General features: G+C 39.0%; 1 protein-coding gene and 1 non-coding gene across 4 annotated transcripts in view; one reads left to right on the forward strand and one right to left on the reverse strand.

The window, feature by feature from the left end:
- Positions 1 to 14,279, forward strand: part of LOC148819939 (sodium/calcium exchanger 1-like) — a 170,428-nt gene that overhangs the window by 62,700 nt on the left and 93,449 nt on the right. The gene's annotated exons all lie outside the window — the stretch shown is intronic.
- LOC148819940 (small nucleolar RNA SNORD36) lies at positions 4,640 to 4,703 on the reverse strand. The gene has a single exon (XR_016094225.1). It is a non-coding gene; the product is annotated as a small nucleolar RNA SNORD36 (small nucleolar RNA).

A 14,279-nucleotide genomic window follows, 5' to 3' on the forward strand; every position in this document is an offset into this window, starting at 1 on the left:
ATGGCCTCAGAGGTCCTGGAAAAAAACATGACTTTTTCTTTAGGGTATGTGACATCAACCCTGTGGTTTCTTGCTTTTGACGGTATTGTGACATTTGTGAGTGTGGAAGACCTGCTGACTCCAGGAACATTAATACACAGTGGATTAAGTGGCACATTCCTTTCAAGAGTAAGAAATTCAAATAGTTTGAGATGTTTATTTACATTTCTTTCATATTTCAAAGTTCAGTTTTGGCATTTATCGTGATGAATGTCTTGAGTTTCACAGAGCAATTATTATGGCTTCTAAAAGATTTGTTTTTCTCTTCTTCTCCCCAGTCTAGGAGTTGTAGGGTTGTTTCAATAAAGTTACTGGAATCTTTGTTTTTATTAGATGAGCAAGTTTTAATCCCAACCAAAAAGTAGATGCCCACTCAGATGTTCCAGGAATTCGGACTTCAGGAATTCAATTCCTGGAAAATGGAGAGAAAAAATTATACAGTAGCCTCAAACCTTGGCTTCCGTAAGGCATCTTGAGTCATTATTATTGCTTTCAGATGAATAGAGCACTAATAATACACAGTCTTACCTAATAATACAGTACGTATACACTGTTAGCAACATGTGGTGGCACACTATACCATAAGGTTGTGTTATTTCTGGGTATTTTTCCTTGAAGAATACAGCTGCAGACACTTTGGAGGACATGGTTGAGATCCTTATTATGAGGTGTTAGTGTTTTGGAAATATCTAGATTTGATATCTAGAATTTGCAATGCACAAGGGGTTTGGTATAATCTTCCTGTGCGCAGCTGTATACAGATGATTCTTGAGTTAAGATGTCAAGCAGATGTCTATGGAAAGAAATCTTGCGAAGCGGTTATACTTGCCATCAGGGCTCCGGATCAATCTATTTCCCTGATTTGGTCTATCCCATGTAATTCGAAAGGGCTGCAGTAGATAAGCAAGCCAAGGACAGTGTGGATTCAGTGCTGAGAAACAGTGTCCTTGGCTTGGTTGATCCCGGTTGTTGTCTTAAAAAATCAATCGATAGCAAGTCTGTGTTAGAACGAAGCTGACATGCTTTACAGCTTATCAATATACTGAGAAAAAAGACCTGATCCAAACCCTCTGCCTATATTTCACATAGATTCTTGTGCCGCCTACAGCTTTTAAGAGTAACAGACTGTGTGCTGACTAAGGTAAACTTTTTTTTTTACCTTCCACTTGTTTGTTTTTGAGCCATGGAAATAACCATCCAGTTTGAGAATGAAAGAAAAAAAAGGCCTCCCTGGCTCAAGTTTCCATTCGTTCCTGCTGTACTCTCTCACCCTCCCTCCTTCCCTCTCGCTCGTGAGTTGGCACTGCTCCTTGTTTTGAAAAGCAGCATAAACTCCAGCATATTTTCCATTACTTCAGACTCGAAGGGCCCGTGTGCTGCTTTGCTTCGCTTAGCGACCAGGACTCTGGGAGCCGTGTAAGACACATCCTCTGAAGGGCATGGAAAAAGAGGGAAAATTCTGGAGCAAGGCATTCCAGCAGCATTTTTCAGAGACATGCCTGTTTGAGTTTGATCAGGGCTGCAAACCGGTTTCCAAAACCTCTGATATACCTTTAATCTGATTAAAGGATAATCTTAAAATGAAAAATGCCAGCTAAATATTAGAACTCTCACCAGGTCATAATCCGCATGTTTAAGAACAGAGAAGAGGTTGCAGACGAGAGAAGGCCCTCAAGCCAGTTTGTTGGTTTGCAGTTAATTGGTCTAAGGATCTCAACCACACTTTTCTTGAAGGAATATCGCCTTTAACAATATGACTGCTTAGCTTCTTCCATACTCCCACAATCCTTTGGATAGAAAAAGGGCCTCGGTTTTGAATGTACTTACACATAGTTGGATTGAATTAACCTTTATCGCCCCTAAGGGAATTGTCTTACACATCAAGAGCTCCTGGCTTATGACATATATGACAATAATACAATACAGCAACTATAAAATACCATGATACAATACCACATTTAACAACATTGCTCAGCCAGAACTCAATGCAGCAATCTTTTCGCTGTTCAACACTTGAATGCTTTTAGGTGTAAATTAAATACTGTAAATGCTCTCGTAGTTTTGTACAGAGGATCCAGGGGATAGGAAAGTATATTTTAAAATGAGTGGTTCATCTAAATTACCACTTGTGTCCTTCCTCCGGGACATATAATTTCTTTCAGGACTGCTAATGTTAGCATTATGATGTAAGTATCTTTTAAGTAGGTCTAGTATAAATGGTGTTTCCTTGAAAGTAAGTAGTCTGTCCCTTTGTTAATGTTTCCTTAATGTTTCTTTCACATGTGAGTTTATTCTTGCCGAACTGGGCTACTATTTTCATATAATCATTCTTGTTGTTGACTTTGGAGACATGTGTAATTAATATATACACACTACTGAATGTTCTTGCTATATACTGTAGTTCTTGGTTTTCCATAACCTTTCCAGTCTTCCAGATGCAATTTATTATGAAATGTGATAGGAAGTGATGACACTCAACGGGTTTGTGGGGCAGACTTCTCATATAAATTTACACGCTCCCACACCTGTGATGGTCAATCAGGAAATGTAAGGTCCTTTATTGAGGTCCCGTCACCGACACGGATATGCAAAAGTTTTATTATCAAAGAAAATAAAAATATTGCTGTGTTAGACTTGCTAACAGGTTGTTTTATTTCTGGTAAACCGTTCCCCCAGTATTCAATGAGGTTCAAAAAGCTCCTTATCTTTCTCTGGCAGTCATAGTAATTAAGTAAAAACTTGCATAGATTGTATTTTACAGAGCTGTTTAATATCGCATGCCTTTTGGCAAATTTTTAGGAATCAGTTAAAGTTCATATGCGGTATAATAGGGGTATAGAAACGAATACGATGAATTTTGGTTTTAAGAAAGGCTTTATCAATTGTGACTTCCACTTTCCCCTTCCTAGAAATTTGTGTGCTTCCAGATTGGCAGATGTGCGCCATAACTACCCCCCCCCCCCTGCGTTTATACCTGAACTACCAACCCGTACCTCACTTAACCTTACCCACCAGAAACCTGAAAAACAGAGGAAATCGATTGCTGGTATACATCAGATCTAGTGAAAGCATTCTGGACCTGATCTTGTGTAGATGCTATCATTATTAAGCCAGTACCTAATCTCTTGTGTGCAATTTGGCAACAACTTTTTCCACTTATTTTGGGTACCTTACATGTTTTCGGAATATCCAGATGTGGTTATGTTCTGGAAACAACGGGTTTCTTCTCTGTCCCCTCTTGTACACAGGGATATTTTTCGTGCTTTCTGTTAGCAGTTCTATTGAATCTGAACTCAAATCACAGCCTGTACTGGACACTTGAAGGCTTTTCAGTGCTACACTGTAGTTTCCATAAGTCCTTCTAAGTTTCCCTGTTGTAGGTGGCTAGGTCTGGTCTCAGGGTTCTTTGGATATACCTGTAGAGCTGGGGGCGGTGAGTGTTATTGCGTTCCACTGTTTTGTTATTTTGTTCTCGAGTGAAGATTTATAACTAATAAAAACAAATTCACACAAAAAGTTCCTGTGTGTGTATTCTGTGCTTTGATATTCTTTGGAGAACCACTCTCAGGTTCAGAAAATGTACCTAAATCATTCTCTTTGGAGTTTAACAGTGCATAATTTATTGGGTTCGTTGGACTCATAAGAATGTTCAAGGGGAGCAGCCAGTGAAAATTTATTCTGAATTTCATATGGCCTTAAAAAGAACGGTTCAAGACGGCATTGAGGTTTCTGATATTTTTTTTCCATTACTGCACATTTTCAGTCCATTTCTACGTGCTAAGGGAAGCATATAATTGGCATTCCTTTTTAAAAAAAAATTAAATCTTTCTGGAGGATTGAGCAGCACAGATATAATTAAAATGGTGTGCTGTTAGTCATTATGCACTACATCTTTTGAAATCTGGGTTCGTAACCTGTAAGCGCAAAGTAGGAGGGAAGGAGAAAACAATTGGAGAGCAGGCGGATAAAACTCGAAATGTACATTTTAAAAGTGAAAAGCTATGCTGCGCCCATGACGGGGGTGTGAGAATGTTGTTAGACAGTTTCAATGTGGCAAAGTGTTTAGATCGAGAACAAGCATTGAGCAAGTTGTCTAAGCAGTAAAGAAACTCTAGGGACTGTTTTGACTCCTTTTGACATAGTTTTAGTAATTTCACACTCCGGAACCTTCTAAACAATCACAAAGCCTTCTTAATACAAAGAAATAATGTTATTTAAAGGACAGCAGCTTTCTTTGTAATTATACTGTAGGAGAACAGTGACACATTCACAATGCTGATCTAGAGACACTGTGTATAACCGATGGAAAGCAATCTTAGAAATTCTTTGCCCCTCTCGACACCTGGGTAATCATCATTTTCCTAATGCTATTTTGTTGCTGTGATCACATGTGCTACTCCAACGTATACTAAATTATAGATACTGTATGTGAAAAACATGATGCCCCTGAGGAAGAGCAGGACGGTAGGCACCAACAGGAAACAACCAGAGTGCATGTCTGCCCCACACTGATGTTTTCTGTAGGGCTTCATAAACAAACAAATGCTTTTGGTAATGTCTCTTATTCAAAGCTTTTCACACTCAAAGTACCTCTGCTGCAATTGTTCAGTGCTAATTAAGCCACAACTGAATTTCAAAAGAAAACATTTGTACCATCATTACAATGAAGCTTTGCATTTTTTTTTTGTACATTGTTTTCTTTCTGCCTGATTAAGCAAGGTTCATTGAAATTTGGGGCAGAATTTTTGGGAGAATCTGAGTTCAGCAGCCTGAAGCTAAGTGCACCAAAATGCTTTAAAATTCTGCTGCTGTGTGACACCTTGCCTGATAGTGTGTGGGCTTGAAAACGTGTTGTTGCAGAGAAGGGAAAGTTTGCACATTGTTGGCACGATCTGACTGATGATCTTACTCAAATGACTTAAGTATGACCATTGCCTCTGAGTGCAGTTGTACAGTACTGTATGTTTTTTTTTTACATATAAATGCACGGTCTTGTGAAGATGGAAGCAAAATGTTTCTACATACCCCTGCCAGAGGGCTTCTCTGTCAGAGTTAAAGTAGCTGCTCCCTGCATTTTAACACAGATCATTCTGAGTGGCAGGACACCTACTGTATATACAGTGTACGGTACATCGGGGAAAAAAGGGTAGTTCAGTTTTGTAAAAGAGTGTGTTAATGCGTTCTTTGAAAACAGCAATCTTTTTGTGAAAGCCCAATTAAAAAAATGCTCTATGCATTCTCTTGGAACGGGAGAATATTGTGATGAGGGAACAATCTGTTCGAGAAATGAAGAGAGACAGCCGTCTGTAGTGTCATCTTCAGGAAGCTTCCTGAGACGGCAGTGGAAGTGGCAGGACTGCTTCTGCTTATTAACTGCTGAAGGTAGGCAGGGTTTTCAGCAGCAGTGTCTGATAATGGATAGGGGACTCCTGTCATTAGTGTCTGAACATGTCTGGGGCTGTAGCAGTCCTTTACATCAAATCAAAGCTATAGTTCGGTCACTAGCAGGCAGGGACATAATTGAATCTTTAGTTCTGCAAGTGGAAATCAAATTCAGAAACAAGTCTGGGGTAAAAGAAATATAACACACTTTAAGGACATCATAACCTCAGCTCCTTTTAATTGAGCTGAAAGATTAAAGCTCATGAAAATCCTGTTGCAGGTGTATTTTTTATTTATCTTTCCAGTGCCCCAGTTATCAAAGTGAAGGATTCCTGCTTTCCTCTGGTGTAGCAAATGGCTTTTCTGTCTGAATGCTGTCTATGGAGCTGAGTCTCTCTGGGTCTCTGTAGAGAGAACCGAAAAGGCTTATAGTGCTATTAGAATCGTTTTCTCTGCATAGTTATAATATTTCTACAACGCCCGCACAGATTGCAAATGGCCCAGACTGACAATTAGCAGATCTGTAGTGCTTGTCATTCTCCTTCATTCCTGAAAAACATGGTTGGTATCCTTGAAATCTGTTCATGAGCTAAAGGCAATTATGCAAAGCCACAAACAAAAAACAATGTGTGTAGCTATTTTATTCATACCTGCCACTGCACATATCTAAGGAAAGTCCGAATAACTTTTTTTGAAAAGGTATGTTGATGGCTCCTTGTAATAAACTATGTTATGGATTAAGTGGAGTTAAAGTGGAATCTGGTGACGGTCTCGATTCTTTGGCTACAAAACTGTACTACACTGATTTGGATCACTGCTGCAAATCTTGCGTTAAGAATAATGAGTTATTTTTGTGAGATCTTTTAAAAGGAGTTCACCATGCTGTACAATTAGCACAGACACAATAGAAAGAAAAAGAAACTGGGGGCAAAGCCCAGCAAACTGGCCTAGTCAAGCCAGGATTTGAACTCGTATAAGTACAAGAACTTAGTAGAGCCTATACATGACAAGCTTCAGTGCAGGATGAGTTTTAAAGCGAGATTCAAAAATGCCTGTAGTCGCAGTGTCTCTTACCAGTTTTGGGCAGTGAGCTCCATGTGAGAGGCTCTGTTGCCCACTGTCTGGTGCCTGGGCTTCAGCAGAGGACGATGAGCTGAACGAATAGATTAAAGATCACGAGAGGTCTATGGTATTTTTCTGTATTGTATACTAGGTGTGAGCGTTTAGTGGTATTATTATCCATTATATCCAATAAGTAACTCCATGGCCCAGAACGGGCTGTGCTATATTCATGTTCAACCCAGTCCTCTGTAGCCAGTGTAAAGACTAAAATCTGGCAGCGCTCACACGGCAGTTTGAGAAAACAGCAGTGCTGCTGCATGCTGGCTCTAGGCCAGATTTGCAGCACAAGCCAGATCTCTTTCAGTGATAGTTATAAGCTCCCGAGAACAAGAGGGTGTTTCCTAACCACAATTCATACAAGTGCATTGAGAAGGGATTGCATCATTGACCTAAGGGGGGGAAAAAGTGGCACTAATTTATTATCGAATACTTGACACAACACATTTTGAGGAACTTGGTTGTTCTGAGCAGCTAGAAGGTCTTTATTTTGCCGTGTGTATGCACTCCCTCCCCCTAGTTTCAGGAAGATGGCAAAATTGTCAAGTGTTTCACAATTGCCAGCTTATGCGTTTAGCATAGTAATAACTGTGATTTTGTTTTAGAATTTTCGTCTTAAACAAATCGCAGGCCGATATTTCCTGTATTAGTTTAAGAGAAGACCTGGTTTTTATACAGTACATTACTCTTTACTTTACCCACCAAACGGTTACAAACTCCAAGATCTTATCAGAAAAATTTACAGCTGCTCATACTTGTGGGATAGTTGGAGATAACGTGTTTTTCTTAATCCCAGTAGACTACGGCTGCTCGTTTTGTGAGGTCCTCCAGTATTTATAGATATATCACAAATTCCACAATGGGGAAAAAAGCTTAATTTGCGTTCCTGTACTCTATTTGTGGAAGCCTTTTTTTCCTGTAAATATTAATGCTACTAGAGGGGATACTTTTAATGTGCAACATGAAGGAAAGCTGTTTTCCTAAAGTCTGCCTAAAGTATTTTAGGCCAGATAACATTATGATATCCTTCACATTTAACTGTTCTCACAGACTAAGTTTTTTTTTCCCAAAACCATGTTTATATTTGAGATCATACTGAGGAAACATCATAAAAACAGAAGACAGGTTACAAACAAGAGGATTCCATTTTGGCCCATCTTGCATATTTGAGTAATTAATTGATCTGAGACTGTCATCCAGCTTTTTCTTGAAAGAAGCCAAGGAACAATGTGGTTGCACAGCTTGTTCCATACGCCTACATTCCTGTGGGTAAAGATACAGGATCAATACAGTACTTCACCTATTTGAAGGTATCCTGTAATGACCAGGAGTTCAGTGGCCAGTGTTGACCTCCTCTGGTGTCAATGATGTAATTCATCCAGCCTGTCTGCATTTACTGCATTGGTATCTCCACCTACAGTAGATGTAAATTTTCTTCCAGTTGTGTCAGCAGTGGGATATCAAAGCCGTCGCTTAAACAATTTAAGATTTATAAAATAGTCATAGCTTAACAAGCTGCATTTATGTCACAAATGTCACAGAAGGAAAATAAACTGCTGACTTTCAAAGTGATTACCGCCTGGTTTGTGTGCTCCAGTAGCTGCAATCATGTTGATGAAATGAATAAGTGACAAGGTCTGACTTTTTTTTTAGGCAGTTGTATTGATTTTTATTTTCTTAATTAAAATTGAATCCTGTTTCACAACATTAGAATTCATAATTCAGCTCAAGTTAATTACTAAACTGAATAGATGAAATTATATTACCTGTGATTAAACTCATTTCAAACGTGTGGTAGCACTAAGGTTTCATTACTATGCTCTGTGAAATCATTGATAGGATTTATTATAAAACTGTAACAGACAATTTTATTTTCAGCAACATCCACCAAGTATATTATCAATATCATAAGCTCCTTCATGCATCACTAACTAAATGAGCTTTTTAATGGAAATTAAATTAAATATCTGAAGCTAAACTGCACATGTCCTTGTAACGTTGTTGTATTTCTATATACATCTATATACAGTACATCTTGTATATGTGTATTCCTATACATCAACACATCCATATGTCTAGATTGAAATCTCACTGATCAGAGATGCATTTTAGAGTTAACCTGTATTTTAGTTTTTTGCCCAAACCCTTTGTGAAATTTCTTTGCTTTTGAATGGACAGTCTAGTGCTTTCAGTATGTGTGCTCCTGACTGAATTAGTAAATCCCTGCACTCTCACCATTTAACAGAATTTCACCTCTTCCATCACAACAGAGGTAAGCATTTAGCGTGTATTTTAGCCGTGAGGAGAGATCTGCTTTCCTCTGCAAGTGATGTCTGTATCAGGAAGCATTTGGTTGGTAATGCAAAACATGACTCTTGCTTTTTTAAAGGGCAGTATTCTTTGAAAACAGCAGGACATCTGGCCCTACTGTGGATAATAAGCAAGTCCACCAACCCTCAAACACATCATATTTCTAGAAGTAATGCACTGTGCATTTTAAAAAATGTAATGTGACCTCACTACACTGCTTGTCTGGTTATAATACAATGCAGCTCTGGCTTCAATTCACTAGATAACATTATGTCACTGGCTCTTTCCTCTGCACTCCTTATATAGCTTAATATCTGCACTCCTTACTATCTCTCAAACACCCCTCCAGTTCCACATTAACCATTGCAGCTAAGGCCAGCTCTCAGGTGAGCTGGGCAGGGATTTTGCTGTGAGAACAATTGCTGTAATCTGTAAAGCCACTGACAAAATGAAGGCCTCAATGAAGGTGTAGTCACATACTGTTTGGATTTTATATGTACTGTAGATTTTGTTTAGTTGTTTTCCACCACATCAGTGGGAACAAAAATGTCTTTACACTTTCAATTTTTGTGCAAAGTGCAAGCGCACTGCTACCAAGGCACTGCAATGCAGACAGAAAAACAAGTGAGACTTGTGAGGATAAGGAAACGAAGATTTGGGTTAAAATAAGGTTTTTGTGGTTGAAGAGAATGATACCTCAACATCTGTAAGGTATGTATGTAAGAATCCCACCCCTATGGGCTGATGCCACATACTGTATTAGTGTATTCAAGAATCTGGGGGCCGATAATGTATAAACTAATCGCTTACAATGTGCTGTACAGTACAGTTCCAAAGGAAAGTAGTACATTGCCACTTAAAATTCCCCCCAGAGTCTTCATTTTAAAAAGTAATCTCTCGCAAAAGCAATTTGTAAATTGAATTTCTTTCTGAAATAAACTTTTGGCCCTCTCCAGCACTGCTTGAGATGGATTAAAAAGAAAAAAAATACAGGGGAAACTTTGCTAATGAATGATAAAATAAACAAGTAATATAAGAAATTCTGAGAACATATTAGAGGAACAATGCTAGAGATGGCTAGCCTCGCACTAATGCATACAACTGGTTGCAATTTGTGCAGATGCTTTGTAGTTGACCTTGAATGTGGGCGACATGTCTTCTAAAAGTCCAGAGAACCACAGACTTGGGTTATTCTTGTTTTTTTTGTGTGTTTTACAAATCAGATGTGATGCCCTCTGTAGCAAACAATATTTTATCGTAAAATCCTTATATTGTAAGTCAGTCTAATTTGTATAGAAATTGTTTGAGAGCCTCAATAAACTAATGCAAGTCCATCATCCCTTGCTAAAAACTGACTTTCCGTCATATAAAGCTGTCTGTAATTGATGCTAATTCCCTCCGGTCATATTTCTTAGTTAATTATTAATTCACTCTGGAGTGATGACAAATGAGTTTAAACATTCATTCAGCAGAAGGTAGAAGAGCAAAGTGTCTATAAAAGCTATGATTTAAGACTGGTCCTGATGGAATACACAGATTAGCGGAGCGATACCACCAGCAATATGAACTTGGGCACTTCAGCAAATGTCTCGCGTTTCTGATATCATATACTCTGTTTATTTGAAATGGGGTCCTTTAAAAACAATTACATGAAACTAAATTTTGAATTCTACACTAGTTCATGGGCAATTTGTATTTCTTTTGCAGTGTTTTCTACCTGAGGTAAATTTTTAAAAAGCTGCACAAAATGTTCTGGTACTGTACAGTGTGTGTTAGATGTGACAGCTTACCATCCAAAACCCTGATTTTATGGATAAAGAAGTTCAGTAGCTCTTCATGTAGTTGTTCTTCATCTCCGCACCAGTTGGAGATAATTGGTTTTTATTCTTATTTTTTGCTTAATTCTGGAACTTGATATTCCAAAAAGCAAGATATGTATTTTGTCACAAATGGCTACCTTGTGTGTTTGCAGAAACAGAGGTATTTCTGAGAGTGTTAGCTCCCCTGTTGCCTTCAGGAGGACCGTTTGTAGGCTTCTGTAAGCTGCTCCCAACTGAGATTAGGTGTCCTTGAAAATCACATGAAATCGAGGATTATGAAAATAACCTGGTCCTGGATAAAGCCATCTGTCAGTTCTGAGTTGGTCAGATCAGGCTAACACCACTGTTGAGGGTTAAGCACCTTGAGTCTTGGGTACTACCTGTGAGGTAAATTAAATTCCTTGGATAACCTACATACTGTATCCAGTCCACATGCCAAAACCAATTGCCACAGTGCTTTGTAGGATAGCAGAAGCATTTGTCATTCTATGAAATACTCTGCATAAAAAAAGGTCACTACATTGTTCGCAAATTTCCAAACAAATTTTAAGTTTGAAAACCAGAACATGAAAATCTTAGGCAGTCTTAAGCTTCCTGTATTAAATGGGATAAACCCGGCGGTGTAATTGTGTACTGTATGTGCTCGATCAAATTGAATTGAATTTTGTGTGGAGATGATCAATAGTGAAGTTGTTTGGCACCATGGAAGGGTATATTCAGTACTGAACCTGTTGCAGATGGTGAATGTTGCTTCCTTGATAGGCGTGATATATCAGTCATTAGTTATTAACGATCAATTAATCAAAATGATGCCAAATGCACATAATCAACATTGAAAATATTTCTACTTTGTTTTTCTAAAAACATACGTGCAAACTGTAAATCAGCTGTTGAGTTGCTTTTGATACTCAGTATATACTACATTGAAAAAGCACAGCTAGTGGTGGGGACAGCTTACCTACAGTAAATATACAATGTGGGGGAAAAAGTAAGAGACCACTGAACTTTAAGTCTAATATTTTTGAAGCCTTGTGTAAATATAAATGTCTATTGAGTTTTCCAATCTGCGCTTGAATAGCCATGACATGACATTAGGAGTGGTCTGGTCCCTCAGGCACAATTAAAACACTTTCGTATGCAACCAGACCTTTGAAGTAATTAATCCCACAGAGGTCAGTACTAAGAGGTTTGTTGGGAACTTTAATGGAATACTTCTGTTCCTAGCAAAATCACCCCATTCTTGCAATTTAATTGTTTAATCATTTTCAGTGCCACCTTTTGGAGGGACATTTACAAAACTGTTTACCCTGAGACATACTTAGCTAGCAGCTTCACGATAAATGTTTATTGAATGGGTCTTATATTTCATGCACAGACAATGTATATGCCAAATACATTGGGATGGGTTCAAGGTGAGTCAGGTGCAGCTGTGAAAGTGTTGGAAATGTCTGTCGTGCACCAACAGCAGGCCTTTGTTTTGTGTGTGTGTGTAGGAGTGGTTGAGAGCTGAAATTAAGGCTCCATCATTCAGCAGGAATGCAGATGGCACTCACTGACCTACAATTTCAACTCCATTGATTTGGGGGGGGGGGTTGGAGGTTAATTCCATGAAGAAGCAATTATAAATCAATTTGAAATACAGATTTTTGTGGACATGGATGTGGGAAACCAAGACCAGTGAATTGACTCACACCCCTTTCAAGCACAAAGTATAAATGAATTAAAATGCAAGAACAGATCGCAAGAGCTGCAAAGTTCAAATTTCTGTTTTACACACAGGCTCCAGGAGTGTTATGAACTGTATTTCTTGTAGCTTGTTTAGACATCCACTCTCTCAGATACATGGTTCTGTTTACCAATGTGCATACATTTATAAATAATTGTGAAAGGCCAAGAAAGGTTGTACTTTACCTGGTGCCTTCAGTAGTCTTAGGCTTAGCCTTTTATGTAGATGTGTCCCAGATTGAATTTAATCCAAGCAAAGTGCAGCGGCAAGTACCTGTGGGCTCTGCTTTTAATCTTCCAGCTGATGTCTGGTTGATTTATAAATCTTCAGCTTAAGTGCAGTGCCTTGTTTAATTGGATTTGCAGTGTAATCAGGGGGATTGAAACTCTAGTCCGCCTTTCATCTGGGAAAGGTGCCAGCTATCATCAGAAGCCACGGCGCTTCAGCCCGCCGGAGGGTGCCAAGAGGGCGCGGGCTGGACCCGAAGAGCCAGCGGGCAGCGCCTTCCGCGCGGTTTCTGTGCGGGCCCGGTCTGCAGCCGAAGCAGTGGAAAAAGTAGCCAGTCACGTTAATCGCGCCTTCGGTCTCAAGTGTTTCCAGCCGGTCAGATAAAGAGCTGGGTGTTTGTTTTAGATTGCAGCGTGACAGTTTAATTTAACCAGACCGGGTCAACATTGACAGATGCTGTCCCCTTTTCAGCAAGAGGTGGAACAAAGCACCAGCGGCCGTGAGCAAACGAGCAGTCATCCTGGCTGTTAATCACGTCACTGTGTCTCTTTTTGCAGCTTTTAATATCAGGTGAAAAGGTGAATCCATCATCTGTGAACTTTTAACTACAGTGTGCAAGGATTTTATAAATACATAGGAGTAAATGGTCTAATCTTCCTAGATGTGGAAAAACTGACACAACCTATTTGAGGGACTCATATTAAAGATCGTTATGACGAGGTGCAGTAGTTAAAGGCAGATTAAGAGTTGAGAAGGCACCCATCCTAAGAACATAGGAAAGGTTCCCAACAAGGGGAGGCCCTTCGGCCTATTTAGTGTTTTGGTAGGTAGTAGCTAATTAATTCAGGGATCTCACAAAGTCAGTTCTTGTAAGATGCCAGGGTATCAGCTTCTACAACATTGTGGAGTAGTCTGGGGTAAAGAATTGCCTCTTGTTACAAGTTTAAATGTTGTTTCCAATTTTTGTCCTCTGGTTTATGTTTCACTGCTCATTCTGAAGAGTGACCTTCGTACGTGCCTTTGAGGGTTCTCCATGCTTGTGTTGGGGTTCCTTGTAATTTCCTCTGTTTAAGAGAAATTAGGATAAGTCCCTTTAGGCCCTCAGTGTAGGACATTCCCTTAAGTCCCTGAAAGTATCTGGTTGCTCTTCTCTGGATTGATTCCTGATCAGCAATATCTTCTCTGTAACATGATAAATAAAATTGTATAGAACATTCTTTGTATTTGTACATAATATAATGTTACTAATAAAGGAGTAAAGGTACTGTGTATTCCCAGGCCCCACTTCAATTTTGAAAGGGTAAGTGATTATTAGTAACAGTATTTAATATAATATTTAATATAGTATTTTTATATAGATTTTTTTTTCTTCATCTGTAAGATTCCAGATGTGTTTGCAGTAGCTGGTTACAAGTATTTGGTAATGTTCCCATTACAGCTTAATTAATGTCAATAAACACAGTGTTCAAGATCAGAGGATGTGTTGGTCTTGGACTGGCATTACCGGAATCAAAACAGGGTCTTGTACTTAACATGGTGTCACCAGCTAATTTAAGGCACAGCTGCTCCATGTGACTTTTATTTACATGCATCTTTTTTAGAAGGTCTAGCAGAGCTTGCAAAATATGCCCTTGTTTAGATAATCTAGCTTCCAT

This window comes from Atractosteus spatula, chromosome 15 (assembly GCF_055471065.1).
Source record: "Atractosteus spatula isolate fAtrSpa1 chromosome 15, fAtrSpa1.hap1, whole genome shotgun sequence".
Taxonomy (NCBI): Eukaryota; Metazoa; Chordata; class Actinopteri; order Semionotiformes; family Lepisosteidae; genus Atractosteus; species Atractosteus spatula.